This window comes from Panulirus ornatus, chromosome 18 (assembly GCF_036320965.1).
Source record: "Panulirus ornatus isolate Po-2019 chromosome 18, ASM3632096v1, whole genome shotgun sequence".
NCBI lineage: Eukaryota > Metazoa > Arthropoda > Malacostraca > Decapoda > Palinuridae > Panulirus > Panulirus ornatus.
Genome location: NC_092241.1, coordinates 9416299 through 9439653, shown reverse-complemented (window position 1 = coordinate 9439653; position 23355 = coordinate 9416299). Strand labels below are relative to the sequence as shown.

Genomic DNA, 23355 nt, shown 5'->3' with positions numbered 1-23355 from the left:
ACCTGTGTTTGTGTGTTTGAAGGAGAGTTTTTGCCGTCACCTTTTGCCACCTCTACCATCACCACCGTGCTAACTCCACCATCGTCACGAGGATCACCACCACCACCACCACCACCATCATTAACATCACACATCACTATCATCACCATGATTCGTAGTGGGTGGGTGTTGATGGTGGGAGGACAAACACTTCTTGCAGGGGAAATGTGTGAATGTGAATAATTAGGCTATTAGTATTACTGTTTTATGATATATATATATATATATATATATATATATATATATATATATATATATATATATATATATATATATATATATATATATATATATTAACTGTCTCCGCAAGCGTCATCATAATCACCAGTCATTATCAACATCACTATCATTATCATGATCACTTGCTCTGCCTTGATCGCTAACATCATCATCACTTGCAAACATCACTATCATCATCATCATTTGTGATTACCATTAGTAATAGTGTCACCCTTATAGATAACATGATTTCCCCTTATCACCATCATTACCCCTGATCACCATGATTTCCCCTTATCACCATCATTTCTTGCTTTGTTCTTGATCCCGCTATGATGGAAAGCCTCGCCTTGTCATGGCTAACCTCCCTTCCTTCATCATCAATAGTGACAGCACGTTTCACTATCTTCATGTCACCATCATCATTGCCTCTCATCATCACAAGCGTCTTCAGTGGTCGTATCATTATCAGACAGTGCCTTCATCACCATCACTCACAACCTTGAACACAGCAATCATCTCGGGTATTATAACTATGATTATCATTATTACAACCATCACAACTCTTACCCCTCACATCCATAACGAATAACACCATCATTATCACAACTGTCAGCTTCACCATCCGTCATCATTATGATCACCATCTTTTCCCAATACCTCATCAGGCACTGGTAACAGTACCATCAGTGTGTGAGGTCCACCAGTATGAGGCAGGGTGGAAAGTCCTCAAGTATGAGGCAGGACGATGCACGGGGAGGGGGGGGGGGGGGTCGGGGGTGGAGTGCTAAGGGTTTCCCACCCTCAGGGTCTGCAGGGGGTGAGGCGACCGGTACACACACACAACGACGCACCACATAACCCCCCCCACCACCACCACCACCAGTATACTCGTGTACGACGTATGTTGGAAGTATGATGTCTCCCGGTGGGTGGGTGTTGATGGTGGGAGGACAAACACTTCTTGCAGGGGAAATGTGTGAATGTGAATAATTAGGCTATTAGTATTACTGTTTTATGATATATATATATATATATATATATATATATATATATATATATATATATATATATATATATATATATATATATATACTGGGGTAGACGTGCCGTCAGTGGATTGAACCAGGGCATGTGAAGCGTCTGGGGTAAACCATGGAAAGTTCTGTGGGGCCTGGATGTGGAAAGGGAGCTGTGGTTTCGGTGCATTATTACATGACAGCTAGAGACTGATTGTGAACGAATGGGGCCTCTGTTGTCTTTTCCTAGCGCTACCTCGCACACGTGAGGGGGGAGGGGGTTGTTATTCCATGTGTGGCGAGGTGGCGATGGGAATGAATAAAGGCAGACAATGTGAACTATGTACATGTGTATATATGTATATGTTTGTGTGTGTATATATATGTGTACATTGAGATGTATAGGTATGTACATTTGCGTGAGTGGACGTGTAAGTATATACATGTGTATGTGGGTGGGTTGGGTCATTCTTTCGTCTGTTTCCTTGCGCTGCATCGCTGACGTGGGAGACAGCGACAAAGCAAAATAAATAAATAGATTATATATATATATATATATATATATATATATATATATATATATATATATATATATATATATATATATATATATACCTTGTATATATAGGAAGCGTATGTTCGTGTGTTGTTAAGGATCACATGGAGGGTTTTCCTGCTGTGGTTGCGTTATGTGTGCGTTAGACCTTGGGCGGAGTGACCGTGAGAAACGCACATCCTAACCCAACAACTCACTCACACTCTCAACCTTCTTTTGGTGGATAGGAGGGAGGAATGAGGGACTTGACTAGTGAAGGTAAACAGCGGAGCAATAGTTTAATAGTGTACCTGTGTTTGTAGGTTTTTACTGAAGTGTTTAGGTGGTTTGCTGGTTAGGTAATGTGGTGTCATTACCCGTGGCACAACACGTATTTTTGATGCATTTGGTGTCCATAACATTCTGTTATCAAGCCTCGGTATGTTACAGTCCACATGACGTTACGTACTATTGTACACTCACCCTCCTATTTCTCAACCTCTTCATTTTATTCTTTCACCCCCACCCTAGCTAGCCACGTACCCTAGCCACGTACCCTGTCCTTGTACCCTAGCCACATACCCTAGCCTAGTCAATGGAAAGACTCGGGGTCTTCAAGCAAGGATAAGTTGAAAGCTGTTTCGACAGATGACTTATGTTAATGTTAAGGAACAAAGGATTCATTTCAGAGGATCCTTCTCAAGATGGGTTAAGGTCACGCACCGGCAGCGTACACCAGGGCTGTATTTCGGGACCGTTACTCCTACCTATGTAAGTGACTTGCCCGAAGTGATTAAACTCCTGCCTGCATGTGTTTGCGAGTGACACCAAGGTCATGATAGAGGTGGGAAAAAAGCAAGAAGGATTGTATCCTTATACGTCGCGATACTAGACAAGCTTCAGATTTGGTGAGATGCAAGGTTGGTGAAATTCGACCAAAGTAAAGATAACGAGGATAGGACACAGCGACAGAGGGTCTCGTTATGAACATTATCCAGCAGGCTATAAACTGCAGCAATCTCTGTGTGAGAGAGAGAGAGACTTTGTAGTCGATATTGTCCCTAACGTGTCGCCAGAAGATATCTGTGGAGGAAAACTCTGCTGGCAAATACCAGAATTGCTTTCAAGAATATAGATGAATAGAATTTCAGCAAGCTATACATATCCTACATAGGGCCAAAACTAGAGTATGCTTCTTAAGTTTGGTCACCGCTCTTAAAGACGCACATAGAGCTAATAGAGAAGGTTCAGAGGAGGACATCAGAATAATGTTAGAATTATTGACGGCTGAGCTGCAGGGAAAGGTTATGGCCTTCCTTTACCCATTAAAGAAGAGAGAGGAGTAAGGTTGACCTGATCACAGTGTCCAGCGGGCACCTGACCTGGGTCACGTGGACACAGAGTTCATATGAATACCTTGACCTCGTGGTGACATGATTCACGTGGTGATTCTCATTATAGGGGCACCGTAACCACGTGCCCTGAAGTGCATCACACCCCCTGACGCTACGTGCCCACACCTGGTCTCATATTCCACGTGGACGCGCTCAGTCTCATGTTACCTGCCACGTGGTGCCCTTGGTAATATTGCCACGTGGCGCCCCTGGTTACGTTGCTGTGTGGCCACACTGGTCTCAGTTGTCACGTGGCGCCCCTGGTTACGTTGCTGTGTGGCCACACTGGTCTCAGTTGTCACGTGGCGTCCCTGGTTACGTTGATGTGTGGCCACAATGGTCTCAGTTGTCACGTGGCGCCCCTGGTTACGTTGCTGTGTGGCCACACTGGTCTCAGTTGTCACGTGGCGCCCCTGGTTACGTTGCTGTGTGGCCACACTGGTCTCAGTTGTCACGTGGCGCCCCTGGTTACGTTGCTGTGTGGCCACACTGGTCTCAGTTGTCACGTGGCGCCCCTGGTTACGTTGCTGTGTGGCCACACTGGTCTCAGTTGTCACGTGGCGCCCCTGGTTACGTTGCTGTGTGGCCACACTGGTCTCAATTGTCACGTGGCGCCCCTGGTTACGTTGCTGTGTGGCCACACTGGTCTCAGTTGTCACGTGGCGCCCCTGGTTACGTTGCCACTTTGGCAACAGTGTCTAGGAGGCAGCTGGCTCACTGCAGACACGTTGGTGCCCCCAGCCTCAGCCCGTGATGCTAACCCTCATCCACATCGCCGGACGCTACCCTCTCTCCTTCCCATACTGACGCTACCCCCTCTCCCTTCCATGGTGACGCTACCCTCTCTCCTCCCCATACTGACGCTACCCCCTCTCCCTTCCGTGGTGACGCTACCCCCTCTCCCTTCCATGGTGACGCTATCCTCTCTCCTCCCCATACTGACGCTACCCCCTCTCCCTCCCGTGGTGACGCTACCCCGTCTCCCTCCCATACTGATGCTACCTTCTTGCCCCCACCCCTCACCCCCACAATGTAGCTACCGTCATTTGCCTCTCACTCTCGCGACCAGGATTCGAACCCGTGCGGACTCGGCCGTGATCGGCCGGTGAAAAAGAAAGCAAAGAATGTTGGGGGAAACAGCGATGAATTAGCGTTACCTTAAAAGTTTTAATTTAGATGATAATAACACAAGACACAGATGGTTTCTCTGTGCCTCTTGACTGCATTCAATCAGTCGATGGACATCCCTCCTCTCCTCCTCCCTCCCTGTCGTCACGTATACCAGAACAAGACTCGTCCAGGAGACGAACCCGTTGTGATCATTGTTTACCTCACCATCAATTACGTGGAAGTGGGATAATGATGATAACCTCTGTAAATATTATTGTCATGCAGTAGTGGGTCGTCTATGGGGCCTGCCTGCTCTCTCTCTCTCTCTCTCTCTCTCTCTCTCTCTCTCTCTCTCTCTCTCTCTCTCTCTCTCTCTCTCTCTCTCTCTCTCTCTCTCTCTCTCTCTATATATATATATATATATATATATCGGCTGAGCCCAGAGGAGGTTTGTAACACTGTGGTTCTTCATCACAGTGCTGTGAAGTTCTAGCGGTTGTGTTGTTCGTCTGTTCTCTTGCACAACAACTCACAAGATGAGATGAATTTAAAAAAAAAGTTCGAGAGGGACCGTTGCTGGGATAAGGGACGTCAGGTTAAAGGTCAGATATTCCGGGCAAAGGTCAAAGTTTACGTATGCGTGAGGACGTGACTGTGAGGTAGACACGTGTCTCTGTGGTAACACACACCACCTACACGGGAGGGAAGAGGGGGGGGGGGTGCTGTGTCGTCAGCACACACACACACACACACACACACCACACATCATACCTTCCTCCACACCCACACACACCACACATCATACCCTCCTCCACACCCACACACACCACACATCATACCCTCCTCCACACCCACACACACCACACATCATACCCTCCTCCACACCCACACACACTTAACAAGGCTAACCTTCATTTCGACGCCTCGCGCTCCCTATGTCAACGCACACCAGACGTGGGGCCGAAGCCGGGTTGAGCCTCGGCTTCGTGAATGAAACCTGCTGGCGTCAGTTTTCCCTTCATGACTTACCAAACTACTAGAAGCCGGAAGACTTGGTCCCGGCCTATGTTTGACTCATAAACAGAACGTATATACCTCTTCACAACATGTAGACTTCATCTCAGAACACATGTATTCCATTTCACAACACTTATAACTGGGGACTGTTAAGACATAAGCTGTGATGAATAGTCATGTTTACGGATTAGATTAGAAAGTAGAAACGTTATCAAGGCATTATCAGTATTACTTTGATACTATACAAAGCTGGGATTGTCTTGATAAGTATATTAAACAGAATTAGCTGGAAGTTCGCGTGTCGGTAAACCTATTACATATGTAAAGAAACGCATCGAAAAACCTTTCCGAACTTAAGTCATATCTTATGACCAACTGTTACATCCTGCTATGGTTTGACATGTGTATGTATTGCTGAATGGAGAAAAACTGGAGGAAGTGAAGTGTTTTAGATATCTGGGAGTGGATCTGGCAGCGGATGGAACCATGGAAGCGGAAGTGGATCATAGGGTGGGGGAGGGGGCGAAAATTCTGGGAGCCTTGAAGAATGTGTGGAAGTCGAGAACATTATCTCGGAAAGCAAAAATGGGTATGTTTAAAGGAATAGTGGTTCCAACAATGTTGTATGGTTGCGAGGCGTGGGCTATGGATAGAGTTGTGCGCAGGAGGATGGATGTGCTGGAAATGAGATGTTTGAGGACAATGTGTGGTGTGAGGTGGTTTGATCGAGTGAGTAACGTAAGGGTAAGAGAGATGTGTGGAAATAAAAAGAGCGTGGTTGAGAGAGCAGAAGAGGGTGTTTTGAAGTGGTTTGGGCACATGGAGAGAATGAGTGAGGAAAGATTGACCAAGAGGATATATGTGTCGGAGGTGGAGGGAACGAGGAGAAGAGGGAGACCAAATTGGAGGTGGAAAGATGGAGTGAAAAAGATTTTGTGTGATCGGGGCCTGAACATGCAGGAGGGTGAAAGGAGGGCAAGGAATAGAGTGAATTGGAGCGATGTGGTATACCGGGGTTGACGTGCTGTCAGTGGATTGAATCAAGGCATGTGAAGCGTCTGGGGTAAACCATGGAAAGCTGTGTAGGTATGTATATTTGCGTGTGTGGACGTATGTATATACATGTGTATGGGGGGGTTGGGCCATTTCTTTCGTCTGTTTCCTTGCGCTACCTCGCAAACGCGGGAGACAGCGACAAAGTATAATAAAAAAAAAAAAAAATGTATTGCTGAAGAGCTGGTGTGTGGCAGTCGATGTTTACAGCTCGAGAATCATCATGCACCACCGTATAACAACTCTGACCATATTGAAAAAAAAAAAAATGTAGTTACAGATATATTTTAGAATGGAAAACACGCACAGACCCTCCTTAGCTAGGCTTTACTATTAACATACACAATTACTTTTGTAGGCAAGTTAACATTGCACACACACACACACACAGTGCAGATTTATATGTAAGATTGCCTCTGTCTTCAGTCAGCGTCCAGCATTATATACCCTCACGCCATGGTAAAATTCGGTATGATCTGGTGACGACAACACACAAGTACAGTCCCAGGTTGGGTGGTTATTGGGATCATGCTATGGATGGACTGCCGGGGTTATGGAGGCAGTCTAAATTCCTAGTTTGAATGACGCAGACGTTGTCAGACTCGACCTTCATAAGGTTACGCCGCGAGTCACCTTGGCGAGGCTATACCGTCATAAGTTGACAGAGAATATATTTTCGTCATTGAACTTTCCCCATCGGAGGATTTCATCTTGTCCCTGCTACTTAGTGTGGCGCAAGCTTGAATCTCCATGAACCTCCGCCCCTCAGGAACCTCGCTGGGGTTGTATGATGATTTAACGACCAACTGAAAATTCGTGAAGGACTTCTCCAGGTGCGCGAGTTAATTTTAAGACCATAACGTACTGTTTGTATAGCCCATCCTCCAGTCCCACTTGCCTGTGATCTTAAGTGGGCAACATTCCAGCAATTCGTTTCACGGGTGCTCGTACGCCGTGGCCGGGCGTACGACCAAAACCGGACGTATCATTTTACCGGAGAATGTATTTAATAATTGGATTTAACCCCGCTCATTTAAACAAATCAGGTATTAGAGCCTCTGAATTTGTTGTACCATTCGATGTTTTGGTTATGAACCCATAGGTAAGAAAAAGACATGTATTTATGAAATACACTTCCATGGCAACTGGATAATGCTGTCCACACACACAATTGTTTTCTGTGTTGGCAGTTGATCTGCTGTACACGGTTACTAATATTTTGTACATGAAATGCAAGAACAGCTTTTCCGCAGACTTCACAAATCATAGCAAAAAAGTTTTTTAATTTATTTATATGATTTTATATTGTATTATATTTACGTCGAAGGATCCATTTTCCAGTTTTTCTTCCTTGTAATTTAGATAAAGTAATCTATTGACACTCGCTGTCTTGATGAGTAGTATATTTTTGGGCCATTGTGATGTCTGTTTTCTCCCGCACACAGCCAAGCTTTGGAACTCCTCATGGTTTCATGACAACTATAACCTGTCTCCCCCACCCACCCCCTTGTTATTAACGGTACGTTACCCACCTCCTCAGAAAGTCTTAGATAATCTTGTTTTTTTCTTTCGTTTCTGAAGATTACCCCTTTTTTCTGATTCTTTTGTCCTTTTTTTTGTGTTTTTCATTGAAGGTCTGGCATCAGGGAGGACTTCTGGCCTTGACTGGAGCCTTTAGCGAAGGTCATACTCACTAATATAGCCGGAAATCCTTGTAAAACGTATATATATATTACGAAGTTGAATTACGTGATTTACAGGTCCATCATATTTCGGGTCCTGACATATTTTTCTCATCATTAATTCTTACGGTTCCTCAGTTCTACACAGATCTTAGTTACATAAAACTCTTGAAGTTTTGGTTTTTGCCATCATCTGTATCTTTCCTGATAGGGCGACCTGTACCATGACCTACAGTAGGTCAGCCTCACTCAGCAAGATCATGGCCTCGCTCTCGTCCCCACAGTGTGACAGACTGAGGCTTTCTGTGAGAAACACGGCTTCAAGATCAACACATGAATCATCACACACACGTCCCACCCTCAGTGTCAGCGTGGGTCAGTTCTCGTAAGTCAGGTCTCCCGGGTATAGCAATTCTGTAGGTCTTATCTCCTAGTCACAGTAGTTCAGGTCTCCAAGCCCCTCTGAGAGGCAAGGTCTCCTACCTACAGGTTGGACTTTTCAGTCCCAAGAGGTCGTCTCCCATCCCCCACCAGTCTTACGGGTTGGATTCCCCAGCCACGACAGTCCAGCAGGTCCGGCGGCCTGGCACCAGGAACTGCGTGGCAGGTCACATCTCGTGGCCTCCTGCATTCTCTCTCTCCTAACTGTGAGTTTGACGGCGACGTCGAGTCATCCTGGGTCACTGAGGAGAGCGAGAGGTGTCTCCCAGGATGCTGTTACTCGGGGTCAATAAGGGAAACTAGAGGCGTCTCCAGGGTTTGAGTCAGTAAGGTGAGGGAGAGGCGTCTCTCATGGTGGTCATGCTGGTAGTGTGGCAGGTGTGCTGGTTAAAGAATATTGGTAACGTCTGCTTCATCCTTCCAGTGTCACTGGATGACACACACACACACACACACACACACACACACACACACACACACACACACACACACACACACAAGTCCCACAGGAAATGTTGTACAACTCATATTGTTTCCTGCTGGAGTTCTGGGAACTGTGGTCCCAGCCCCCAGCTTTTTGTCTGAGGCGTTGACAGTCTCACCTCCTGCAGCTGTTCCCTGAGATGCCCCAACCTCTGACATACCTCCTCCCTGCCTGTGTTCCCTGAGCGCTGCCTTAAACCCTAACTACCCTCCTCCTCATATCGTGAGACATGAGCACCTTCGCCCCACGCAGAGTGCGCTCCTCGCACAGGACAGGTGTGTGGTGTGAGCACGTGCTGGCCACGTTGTGGTCCCACCAGTATGGGTTGCAGCACCCTCGGCCGCTCCTGAAGGTGGACACTATTACTTTCGCCTGGCCCAGCGCCCTCCTGCGCCGTGGTGCGCCTCTGTCCTAGTTACGTGCCGCCCAGCTCCGAGGCCAGGCATTGCCTATGGCTCATTCGTCTTTTCCGGTTGAACGCAAGAATTTGTTTAGCTTTGCTTCCCCCTCGTGTGTGACCCAAGGCTGGGAACACTGACGACGGTGTCCCGCCCTCTGTGTACTGTGTAGGTGGATCTGTGTACCCAGAGCTCCATTACCTGCTCCTGTATTATGATATGACCATTCTGAACATTTTCCACTCTCAGTACACTCGTGTGTGTGTGTGTGTGTGTGTGTGTGTGTGCGTGTGTGTGTGTGTGCTCACACACTATACAGCACCAGCTGTAGCTAGCCGCCCTACATCTCCCCCAGGCTTCGCCTACAACGTACCCCAGGTCTTATGTTACAATCCTCCTGTCTTTTATGGTAAAAAAAATCAGCTTCAGTGTAAAATACGAACTGGGTCGACCAACAGTGGAACTTTTGATAATCCTGACCACACACACACACACACACACACACACACACACACACACACACACGGCCCTTAGAAGGGTTAGCGTCACTGACCATGAGTCGGGCCCACAGCCAACCCAGCTGTTCATCCTGCCCTTGGGACTGGTCGATAAATAGGTACCTGGCTTAATGTGTGTGTGTGTGTGTGTGTGTGTGTGTGTGTGTGTGTGTGTGTGTACACAGAGGAGTAAACACATTGTACATAAACACAAGGTTAAGGGACCAGGCAACACAAGTGTGAAACTCCCTTCGTAACACACAAATAATAATCACACACAAGAGATGGGGCCTCACAATTACAAGACTCTCTCCTCGTTCACCACAAATAGGTCATTACAGAACGGTAATTACGCACACACACACACACACACACACACACACACACACACACACGTCCGCAACAACACAATAATTTAGGTGCAACCTACAATCTCTTTTGATGTTGGCTGGTTGGTTAACGCCTTTATTTACCTCTACAGTAACTGTAGGGGCGTGGCACGGGTCACATGTTGTGTCCGTGTCTGTGTATGTGTGTACCTTAGGGTAGTGTATGAGGCAGGTTATGTAGGTGGGCTGAAGGACCGGTGGTTTACAAGACGTCAAAGATGTAGATATTTAAAGTGAGAGTGAGGGAGAATACAGCGCACGTCGTGTGTGCGAGGCTGTACTGTCTGTATGGGCGTATCCCATACTACAGTGTGGGTTAGCAACACTACATATGGTCGTTATGTGTGTGTCAGTATGTATGGTGGGCACAGTTGTACCTTTACCAACATTTCTTTCCCATTGGTCATCGTGATATCCTGCCAGCCCGGCTCCTGACGACGCAGACGGGGAGTGGAGAAGATTCTGAAGAAACTGACACAGAAACTCGGCGTGTGCGATGATGGTGTTACGGCGGGGCGCGCTCTCCTGGTGTGCAGGCGGCGGGAGTCATGCACTGGTCATGCCCCGAGCACGTGCTGGCCCCGACCCGCCTCTGCAGAACTGCCAAGTCTCCCGCATTGCGCGGACATCTCTTGCATTCGGCACGTTCCTCTCGGACCTTACAAACCGTCTCGCCCGTAGTATGAACACTTGTAGGGCAGTGTTTGTTAATAGCCACACACAACCCACTTAAACTCCCTCCTAACAAGCTGTCAGTCTCCAGTCTCGTCAACTTTGGCTGTTGTGGTGACTGAGCAAGCACCGCGTGCTCCCAGGCTTTTAAGAAATACAACTCCTGAGATATCACATAGAAATTCATTTCCCAGAACTGTATTTTTAGTTTCGCATTCGTCGGAAAGGCAGGTTTGAGGGGCCCAACCCCTTGAGCAAGACATTACGACCTTTGAGCATGACGGTACGACCCTTGAACATTGCATTACGACCCTTGAGGAGGAAGGAACGACCCTTGAGCATGACGCTACGACCCTTGAACATTACAGTACGACCCTAGAGGAGGAAGGAACGACCCTTGAGCAGGACGGTACGACCCTTGAGCAGGACGACAGGATCTTTGGGTGTGTTGGCCTGGCCTTCAAACCTGATCCTAAACGGTCAGGTTAAAGACCAGGTCATCGTATTATAAGGTCGTACTGTCGTTTTTCAGGGATCGCTCCGTCGTGTTCACGAGTCGCACCGTCGTGCATATGAGGTTAATACCCTTTCATCCTGGCGGAGGATGACCCCACTGTTGTACACAAGTTGTCCTTTAATGCAGAAGCCACAATGATGAGGTGTTCCTCACCATCATGAGGTGTTCCTCATCATCATGAGGTATTCCTCACCATCATGAGGTGTTCCTCACCATCATGAGGTGTTCCTCATCATCATGAGGTGTTCCTCACCATTATGAGGTGTTCCTCACCATCATGAGGTGTTCCTCACCATCATGAGGTGTTCCTCACCATCATGAGGTGTTCCTCACCATCATGAGGTGTTCCTCACCATTATGAGGTGTTCCTCATCATCATGAGGTGTTTCTCATCATCATGAGGTATTCCTCACCATCATGAGGTGTCCCTCACCATCATGAGGTGTCCCTCACCATCATGAGGTGTCCCTCACCATCACATCCTTTGATGTGATGACAACACTGATGACCGGGGGGCAGCGCTGCCAACGTTGGCTGACGTACAATTTCAAGACTGGTAACCAGGGGAGTGACATACGACGTTGGCAAGTGTGACGTACTGAACATGGCACTGCGACGTGACGCTACCTCTGGCTCACCGTTACCTTCGTGACGCGATGAATGGCCCGGCCTCGTCCATACATGGGCCAGGCTGAAAATGGGTTCGCGTCTATTTATTACTGGAAATAATGCTCTCAGAGTTATGCAAGGCGGATGTATTTATGTAGTGCCTGGGCTGCTGAGGGAGTCTGCTGCTGGGTGAGGCGCGGAATATATACATGGTGAAGGCGTGGGTCGGTGGTCGAGTGTGTGTGTGTGTGTCGGGCGTGGAGCCTTGCGCAACGATGACCCCGCCCACACGGTCGAGGACGTCCTCGTGTCTCGGTAAAACACACTGGTGGCGAGGGGCCTCGCTGTACCGGGCAGAGGAGATCATGCACAGTGAAAACAAACAGGTGTGTATACGTGTCCACCTCCATTTGACTACAGGTCCGTATTATAAGGGTTATTGTGAAGCCTCGGCGCTGTTTGATTAACACTTTAAGTTCGCGCTAAGATATGGTTTATTTGAGTACACTGTCGTCACTGGCTAATCGCCATTCCTCTTCATTAAAACTTCACACGTTGACACCCGGGACCGCTCAAGCGCCTGTGATGTTTGGCCTCGCATTTCAGGGTTAACGATATCCCGAATTATCCCGACGCTGAGGGTGTTGTAACACCCACCTCGGGCTGGGTCATGCGTCCTACACCTCCATGATCTCGCGCGGACATGATCGTATCCTGGGTCGTCTGTAGGACGATATAAGATCTATTCATACTGTAACAACTTGCTTGATAGATTGTAATGTTTACATCTGGTAAGACTGTAATGTTCAGCATTGGTATTATTGAATGTTATTCCCCAGGTCATATATTTCGTCACTTGATAAGTGTCATTTCTCACAAAGATTAACTTGATGTGTTTGTGGGAGGTGATTTAGTTAAATCTTTTCTTAAAGGTAAGGCAATAACTCGTCGACTTAGCGCCTGTGAGAGAATATCTTCAAGTAAACACTGTGGAGAATTCCACAACAATACGTCAAGGAATTTGTGGGTATTAAAGTCTTTATTTGTCTAGATGTACAGAGTGAGGAAGCAGCGCAGTGAGAGGCTGGGAGAAGGGTTCCTATGTAGGCGAGTAGGACACACACACCGCTCCAACTTTTCTCGATAGTTGGAAGGTAATATCATGCCACTCACCCGCTGTATCGTCTCATGAATACCGTCACCTCCGTCAGTGGACCATCACAAACCTGTTGTGTCCCCGCACGTAGCGTCCTGTCTCCCGACGCTGCCGGTCTCAACACGCTGGAGGCAGACTGTAACGGAATCATGGAGAGGACCAGCACCTCGGAGACCAGTGTGGGTGTGCCGGGCCGCCCACAGACGCCTCCCAGCCTGACCTGTCTCACAGGCGAGTGAGCACCGCTGGTTCATGGTCCTTAAGCACGACGGTGTGACACTTGAACACAACGGTACGACCCTTGAGCACGAAGAAACAACCCTTAGGGTATGATGGCGTGACCTCTACCCCCACGCCCTTAAAGGTCATAGTCAAATACCAGGCCACCATATGCCAAAGGGTCGAACCCATGTACTCAAAGACTTAGAATTACCCAAGGCAGGATTATACAGTGGTTCCTCCATAGTTCGCGCAAGGTCTGGACGCTGTGAACTTGTGCAGGTTCAAGCTGGTAGATGCGACACGGGTCGTGCCAGCCACCGTGGAGACAGATCCGGGGCTGTTGTTACCACGGAACTCTGTAAACAGGAAGGTTAAGAAGTGTGTGTGGCGGACTCTTGTGTGTTAAGTGCCACTTGCCGGCGCCACACAACCCGCCACACTTATGTCTCGCCTCGTTGCCCTCCCTCCACTTCACGCGCCTACTTATAAAATAATGACCTTTCTGTTTACGCCCCTTGAGCACGAAGGTACGACCCCTTGGGTATGATGGCTTGAACTTTGACCCTCACGGGTCGGGTTGGGTCAAAGATAACGGTCATGATAACCACAGGTCGTACCGTAGTGGTCGCTGGTGGTCGTCGTCGTATCAGCGTACGTAAAGGTGGTTCAGGTCGAGTTCAAGTGGTGATTAGGATCATTCATTGTGGCACGTGGGCTTAACCGCTTCATTTGGGTCGGCCGTTTGACCTCACCATGCGACCTTGAAATACGTCGCAACCTTTGGCACACACTTCCCTCCTGCCTGCCACCCACACCATCACCAGTACAGTGATGGTGAGGACGCACAATGTGGGCAGCATGAGAGACAGCTGGGAAGGGAGGACCTGGCATTTCCTGCAGGAGCAGGAGGAGGATCATGCTCTGGTCCCGTGCACGAGGGATGAACGCCCCTCCTACACACACACACACACACACACACACACACACACACACACACACACATTCCGCCGTCTGCCCCTGGGAGATGGCACAGTACGCGACCATGGCGTGGTGGAGTCTGGCTGACTGATGGTGGTAGCAGGAGAGGGGTAGACCGGGCCACGGTTCACTGGGGATGGGGTACGTGGTACCGGCCATAACCAGATACCACTGGCCAGGGTCAGCTGGTAGAGGGCTGGAGGTCATCACTAGGGTCGCTGTGGCACCGACACCTTCACTGGTGCCTGGGGAAGCCCCGACCCCCGACACACTGGATAACCTTCCTGATGGAGATGTAACTTGGCGGATCTCATGACGCCCTGATTAGGATGATTGGTACTGGAAAACCCTTATGGAGGATGATTGGTACTGGAAAACCCTTATGGAGGATGATTGACACTGGAAAACCCTTATGGAGGATGATTGATACTGGAAAACCCTTATGGAGGATGATTGACACTGGAACACCCTTACGGAGGATGATTGACACTGGAAAACGCTTATGGAGGATGATTGATACTGGAACACCCTTATGGAGGATGATTGATACTGGAACACCCTTACGGAGGATGATTGACACTGGAAAACGCTTATGGAGGATGATTGACACTGGAAAACCCTTATGGAGGATGATTGATACTGGAACACCCTTACGGAGGATGATTGACACTGGAAAACGCTTATGGAGGATGATTGATACTGGAACACCCTTATGGTATAGAAACTGATGTCCTTCCACCACACACACACACACACACACACACACACACACACACACACACACACACACACAGAGTGTGGGTCAGATGAATCATGTATGGCACCACCATGTTCCAGGTCAAGACAAGTAACGACCATCATTCCAAGACTCACATTCCGCACGTCACTCTCCTGTTGACGTCACGGGTCATGTAGCTGAGTATGTGGGGCGTCACGGGACTGGCGTTTGTCCTCTCCGCTCCAGGTCACCTCCCAAACCTCCCGTTCTTAGCCTAGGTCTGCCGCGGTCACCGTCCTGTGTACTGGGCTGACGACCTGCTCAGCCTGTGTGTGTGAGCAAGCTGATTATGGAGTTTAATACTCAAGTGTCAGACCCCAGTGTCAGACTCCAGTGTCAGACCCCAGTGTCAGACCCCAGTGTCAGACCCCAGTGTCAGACTCCAGTGTCAGGGCCCCAGTGTCAGACCCCAGTGTCAGACCCCAGTGTCAGGGCCCTAGTGTCAGACCCCAGTGGGCAGATGTTTATAACATCAGATGTTTCAAAGTTTGTTTATCAGTTTACAGTCTCTTTATACAGTCGACTCATACAGTGGTAGATGCGCCCCACTGTGACCTCTTGCAGTAGTGGTGGTCATATGTTAGACACAAGTAGAGGAGACAGTATCAGACTTGCACGTATGTTATTACAACCAATCTGGTGTTGTATCGTGGCTTGCAAGGTGAGGTGGCACCTCTCTCAAGAACATCCAGACTTGTTTCACTGTCTATCAGACAATGAGTGACGGATCCTGCAGGACCGTTGACGGACTCTCCAGGGGCAGTGGACCGGTGACTCACAACGTGAGTGAGGGAGGGAGTGAGGGAGGATCTGGTATAACGTCCTTGTCGAGGGGCGTTGGATATCAAGTCCCATTTGTTGGTGCCATTAGTGACGGAGGCGAGGCAGGCGGTGTGTGGGGGCGAGGTAATGGGGCGCGCCCAGGGACTCAACTAATCCTTCCCTCACTCCTCCCTACCACACCGCACCACTACCACACCACTACCACTACCACACCACTACGACACCACTACGACACCACACCACACCTCTACCACACTACACCACACTGACATATGCACCTGCCAGCGATGGTAGTCAGTGTTAAGGGCGTTGCTGGAAATACTGTTTCTGATGTAATACTTGAACGTTTACCATATCGTCAACCAGAGGTGGGCTGGTGGACCATCACGCCCCTCCGCTGACACAAGTTATGAGAACACACACACACACACACACACACACACACACACACACACACACAAACAAGCCGTTGCCATGAAAGGATGTCCAGCTGTTATCAAGATCCAATATTCTGAGATATTCTTGTAAGAGTCACGACCATTCCCTGCCAAGGGCGTCAACAACCATACTGAACGTGTGTGTGTGTGTGTGTGTGTGTGTGTGTGTGTGTGTGTTGACCAGCGGGCAGAGGTGTCGACACTACAACATGAGGCAACATGGATGGAGGGGGGGGGGGGGCGTCGTCATGTATATATTGACCTGACAGGTAGTTAACTCTGCTGGACACTGCCAGTCCTGCTCATCCACCCAGGAGAGACGTTCCTCACCGTCTCCAACACGTGACCCACACCGGTGTTAGTGAACACATACAAGACCGAATATTGCATAACACACGAGTATTGACGGCTCTCTCAGCCCCGTCACTAGGAGGGCTGGACGTGCTGCCGGAGTGGTAGGTTAGAGACGAATGTTAGGATAGGTAACCTGGGGCGTCTGCATCACTATATGGATCGCTCACCACACACTCATCACGCATAACCTTAATAACCACACACTAGGATGTAACATACTGTCTCTAAAGCCGGATATATATATATATATATATATATATATATATATATATATATATATATATATATATATATATATATATATATATATATATATATATATATATATATTGATAACGGACAGACGTGCGCATCAAGGCCGGTCCTTGATAGTAATGTAGAGAAGTTAATGACGAGGGAAAACTAGGAGTCAAGGGAAAGTATTTAAGAGTTTTGGAGAAAGTGAAAAACCTGTCTCCTAAAACGTGCCAGGTCATAGTGAGTGAGACATGAGATGGTGGAGAGTTCCAGAGCTTCGACGTGTAGGGGAAGAAACAGTTATCAGGGCGACCCGCCCTTGTGTTGCCAACGTCCATACAGCAATCATGTGACGCAGCAACTCGCCGAGGTCTGCGTGGTCTGGCTATGGGGACGTAGGGGGATGGAGCAGGGCCACACAAGTGACCAGCTCTCGGTCGCAAAAAGTTATTGTGGACCAACACTGCAGCGTAGGGCGAGTGGGTCATGTATAGAGGTCAGCTAGTAGGATTGGTAAGTCTGACCGTTCGCTTTCCACTCTGTCAAGTAAGGATACAGAGCTGGAACCACCCCAGATGTGAGAGCAGTACTCCAGACAAGCACGAATCAATCCCTTGTATAAACGAAGCAAACTGTTCGCAAGAACTGGAATTTCGACATCTATGTAGATAGGACTTCCAGTTTCTCAGAGACAGAGTTAGCTGTTTCCATGATGATGGGATTCCAGGACAGAGTAGATGTTGCAGTAATGCTATGTATGATGCCAGCATCATTGATGAAGGCATTCCAGTCTGTGTTGTACGTTTCCTCACTCAAGTCTGCTGGAGCGTGATGAAACAATGCTTCAACCAAACTCGATGTAAATAAAGAGGTTGTTCAACATAGCATTGGGCTATTTATTACAAGACTGAAATACTATTATAAGGGCGGAATGAATAGAGAGGTATTGAAGCGAATAGAGGAATGCATATAGACATCAGTAGACCCATTCCCCATCACCTGGATATACGTGAATCCAAACGTGTATGTATGTGTGGAGAGAGAGAGAGAGAGAGAGAGAGAGAGAGAGAGAGAGAGAGAGAGAGAGAGAGAGAGAGAGAGAGATCACAAGATGTCGCTCGTACATTAAGGTTGGGCTCCACGTACTACCTGGCGCTGTGGCAGATGTGTATCACGCGATTCGTACTTTGTGGCCAGAGATCTGGCTGGACACACTCTACAACACCATGTCTTAGATTGTGAAAAAGTTCAACCTGTTTGGTAAAGGTCTAAACCAAGTCTGCAATGAACAGCAGAACACTTCAATGATAATAATAAGATTAACTGGTGAGAGTTTGTATCCATTTTTAGCATTGGGTTTATGAGTTTAGCGTATGGAAAGAATGTAAGGCTATGTAATATGAACCAACTTTAAATCATGTAATGATAATTATTTGTCCACTGGGGCCTGACAAAGATCCTTTGTAACTTGTGTATGAGCATTTTGCGCTAACATTCACAGGATGTGTGCGGTGCGACCAGCACTAGATATTAATTACCAATACCTGGAAAATGTTAGACTTATGTACGTCCACATATCTAACACAGAACATACGATAGACATTCTCTGCGTATGTTTACTTCGTGAACTGTTTGCATGTAAACTGTAAAATACAGCTAGACAATAAGAGGAGTTTACTGGTGAGTGAGTATTCATTGTTGAGTCGCGGGTAAACAGGATGTGAGGTTATCAGTGTCCGTGGGAAGCCACAGCATGATAATGTCCCCCACTACCACTACCAGCAGCAGCTTGTGTCGGCCGAACGCACACTAGGCCTGGAATTACCACTTAACTTACATATGTGTACAGGGTGTACATGTGTGTGCTTATATGTGCGTTTTACACTGGTGAAAACCCATCTCTTAGCCCATCAATATATATATATATATATATATATATATATATATATATATATATATATATATATATATATATATATATATATATATATATATATATATATATATATTTGATTTACTCGTCTTCATTTATTTTGTATTATTTTTTCTTTTTGTTTACTACTGTAAGATAACACACACACACACACACACACACACACACACACACACACACACACACACACACCAGCCTAAGCCAGGTGCCCATTAATCAACCAGCCACGAGGGGAGGATGAACACCCGGGTTGGGTGTAGGCCGATGGCCACGGTCGGGATTCGAACCCGCTGACTCATAGTCAGTAACGCTAACCCCCCCACATCAGAGGGGCGGGAGTTGTGTGATAGCGCCCCACAGGTCCAGCAGACGTCTGGTGTGTTCCTGTCGTCGTCCCGGAAGAAGCTGGACCTGACTGTGTGTGATGTTTGTTTACATCAGCTCAGAGCAACCGTTACGTATACTGCAGGCCAGGATGGGGGGCAGGACCCGTGTGTGTGTGTGTGTGTGTGTGTGTGTAGGAGGCAAGCTGTGGAGGTGGGGTGAGTGGCCTACACACACACACACACACACACACAAAACACCTTCGTGGTGTAGTGGTTATCATTACTCATCAGAAGTCAGCACGAGCCTGCATAGGTTCGAATCCTAGGCGCGACTGTCGGCCCCCACCCAACCTAGGTGTTCATCCTTCCCTAGACGATGATTGCGCACCTTGCTTAGGTTGGGGTGTATGTGTCTGTATACATATCGGGGTAAAGACATGGTAGTACGTATATACAAGGCCAGTAGACGGGGCGACACCGGTGTACCTCTCTCCCCGTAACACACAGACAGTGATCATGCTGTTGACAGGTGGTGAACACCGAGGTCTTCCCAGCCTCACCTTCCACCACGTGGACCTCATCCGTCATCTATACATACGAACAGTAGAATGATGTAGTACGTGGCCCCACGTTACGGAGATGGGCCGGGGGCTGCGTCACGTAAGGTCATATTTTGGTCGTGAGCGAATAAGGTTCACAGGTCGTGTGAGAGAGAGAGAGAGAGAGAGAGAGAGAGAGAGAGAGAGAGAGAGAGAGAGAGTAGGCCTACGGTGTGTGAGGACAGTGAGGAGGCAGTGAGGGGTCAGGCTGGAGTGTAGGTGTACGAGTGGTTGACGTCTGGGTGGTGTGGTGGACGTATACAGAGGCCTGTGTGGGATGATGAACGGGAAGCTCTAAGAAGGGTGACGATAGAGTGTAGAACCAGACCACGGTATAGGCCTACGAGGGCAAACAATAAAGCATAGAGCTAGGCCGGGGTATATGCTCTATACTGCGGTGCCAGGGTATAGCTAGAGCTAGGCCGGGGTATAGGCTCTATACTGCGGTGCCAGGGTATATCTAGAGCTAGGCCGGGGTATATGCTCTATACTGTGGTGCCAGGGTATAGCTAGAGCTAGGCCGGGGCATAGGCTCTATACTGTGGTGATAGGCAGGTCAGGGAGGGAGGAAGGACTGGTTGCGTCAACAGGTCGTGTGTGTGTGTGTGTGTGTGTGTGTGTGTGTGTGTGTGGACAGTATAGGTCTGTGACCCCGGAAGCACTGGGTAGGCCTAGGGCTTGGCGCCCTGAGGTGGTGTGATGGTATGGTGGCGTTGCTACCCTGACGGTAACACTCTGTGTGTGTGGAGCAGCGGCCGGCCCGTCCTCACTGGTCATGTGTGAGGCGGTGTTCACCTTCCCCCACATCGGAGCTACCGTCCACTTACTCTACGACCACATACATATGTTTATGGGTATTGATCCAACGTGTAATAAGTCACTACAGAATACACGTGGCGCCCTCACTCCACCTTCATAACCTGCGTCATACTGTACTTGTACTACTATGTACACTCACTCACGAGTGCCTGGCATGTATTATCGACCACCACGGAAATATCGGTCTGCCAACAAGTGCTCACAAGCCGGCAACGACATTCTCTACCGCCTCGAGGAAGACCTCAGTTCCCATGCTATGGTAGGGCCCTGGTGTCAGCACATGAGGGAACTGCTCATGTCGTCATCCACGGCACCAAGACACGCTGCCTCGTGTAAACATTTCAGAAATGATTGAGGAAAGAAAAACGACGAGGAAAAGTGTTGCCGTCGTGCCGTTTTTCATGACCATTTTGCCATCGCCAGTGGCTCCACCCGCGCCTCACACGTCGAGTGTCGCAACTTTATGGAAAACCTTGAGGGGGTGGCCCACACTGCTGCCACAGCGAATTTGGAAGGAGACTCTTTCCTCATCACGTGAGTGGCGCAGAAGCCTCATAATGAGGGTGTGAGTGGCACTTCAACGCCTCATGATCACTCATCCTCACGTACTCTTAATTCTTCAGGCGTTTACGCCCACAGTGAGGGTTGTACGATGAGGGGTCTACAGTGAGGGTCGTCCATGCCTCACGCACGGGTAGGTGGTCGTGGTGGTTGCCTCAGTGTATTTAGGTCGTCTTCTGGCTGATTGTTCCCACCTGCCGATCGCTTGACCCTTGACCCGTCAGGCACATGACCTTACACGGCCGCAGGTGGGGCACGGGTCAGGGGGTGAAGGAGAGCCAGTAACAAAGATCGACCAGCTTGTGGGGCGTGGGAGGTGAGAGTTTGTGCAAAGCCTCTCACACAACAGAAAACGTAGGGTGGGTGTCACGACGTGCTGGGGCTGGGGGGAGGATATACTAAGAGATAACGACGTCATTACACACACCTCCAGTCTGCCGGGTGTAAATAAGACCTCAAAATATGCGTGTCTCGCACGCCAGCCACACACGCCTCCGTGCCACCAACACCAAACACTTGTGCTCTCAGTGACTACTTGTTCATCGATTATATCTTGCCTTCTCCTCTTCCTCCTCCTCCTCATCATCATCATAACTATCCACTTGAACGACAGCCTAGACTGAGGGACGGGATGGAACAGATGGACGACAGTGTCTGCCATACAGGAAGAAGACCTGCTAACTCTCAGCGAACTATTGCGCCAGGCGAGGGTGAGTGTGGTCGCGAGGCTGGCCGGGGGAAGGCGGGTCCTTGTGGACAGATGGATGAAATACTCGCTACCAGAGCGGCCGGTTCACTGTCCATTCCTGCCCGTGCTGTAGGCGGCGCCGCAGAAGTGGATAGAGAAGGGGGGGGGGGGCTAAAGGTCCAGGAGGGACTGGGCACCAGTGATTGAATTACGATACTCGACAGAGTGACCTGCCCTCTGACGACATATGTGGTCACGAGGTGGTGGTATTGCCTGTAGGGAGCTCCTGCTGGTGGAGCTGGGCCCATGAGCGGTGGTGGAGGGGTAATTTGCTGCGTGTAACCCCCTGTGGGTGAGACAAAGCGTTCCTTTATCCGATAGGAGCGTGACGTCCTCTCCTCTCCCACTGGTATATTTGGTTTAATCATCTGCCAGCAGCATCTCTAACACCCTCTGTCGCACCGCTTCACCTTCGGCTTTCCAGTCAGACGGTATCACAGTCGTGCTCTTGTCTAAACCACATACGTAGTTACTCTTTCTCCTCCAACTTCAAGTTACTAGGAAACCGGTGAGACTTGACATATTTCCCAGAAATCTTATAAATGTTGCACAGTTGTTTACCAAGCAGAGGCCCGCTGGCGTGTGAATGACACTAGCCTTCCCTGCATGGCCCGTGCCCCGTCACGTGTACCTCATGAACTCCGCGTGACGCGAACAAGACCCCTCGTAAGAAACCCACATGATATATGAGATCTTCAGGCCACCTCGGTAGCTTTTGCCCCACGCTCGCCCACATCTGTATCACTATACACACCCAGGTTTCTCGTGAGTGTGTAAAGTCCCGGCCACACTGTAGCATGTAGCGTGGTGGCGAGTGTTGTGACGAAACTGTGCTCCACTGCGTAGCTAACACACACACCCACACACACACACACACACACACACACACACACACGCTGACACACGGACGCACCCAGCACGTGTTGACACAAGGAAGTATAACGTTAAGAGGAAGCAGGTGATGACACAGGAGACCCCCGTCCTCCGTCAGGCACAGTTACTTATCATCAAGGACGTCTTCGTCAGGAAAGTTCTCCCCCCCCCCCCCCCCTCCTCGCCTCACGTCAACATACAACACACGTACGGTGACGCTGAACGCTTCTCGTATTGACGTCAGATGGACACTCGTCGCTTCATACATACGTAGCTCAGCTAAACTAACGGTATAGGAGTATCTTTTCTGCGTGTATGTAAACGTGGCTACTGGAAGTGAAGTGATATGAGCTTTAGATTGTGTGGCGTCGAACAGCTGGGTATGTGATGGGCGGTGTTTACACGACCCACATGAAGCTCTGGTCTCAGAGAGAGAGAGAGAGAGAGAGAGAGAGAGAGAGAGAGAGAGAGAGAGA

The 23355-nt window shown here is 48.8% G+C and overlaps 1 protein-coding gene across 8 annotated transcripts in view; it reads left to right on the top strand.

Annotated features, from left to right (window-relative positions):
- LOC139754988 (uncharacterized) overlaps window positions 1-23355 on the top strand; it is a 346758-nt gene that overhangs the window by 2696 nt on the left and 320707 nt on the right. The gene's annotated exons all lie outside the window — the stretch shown is intronic.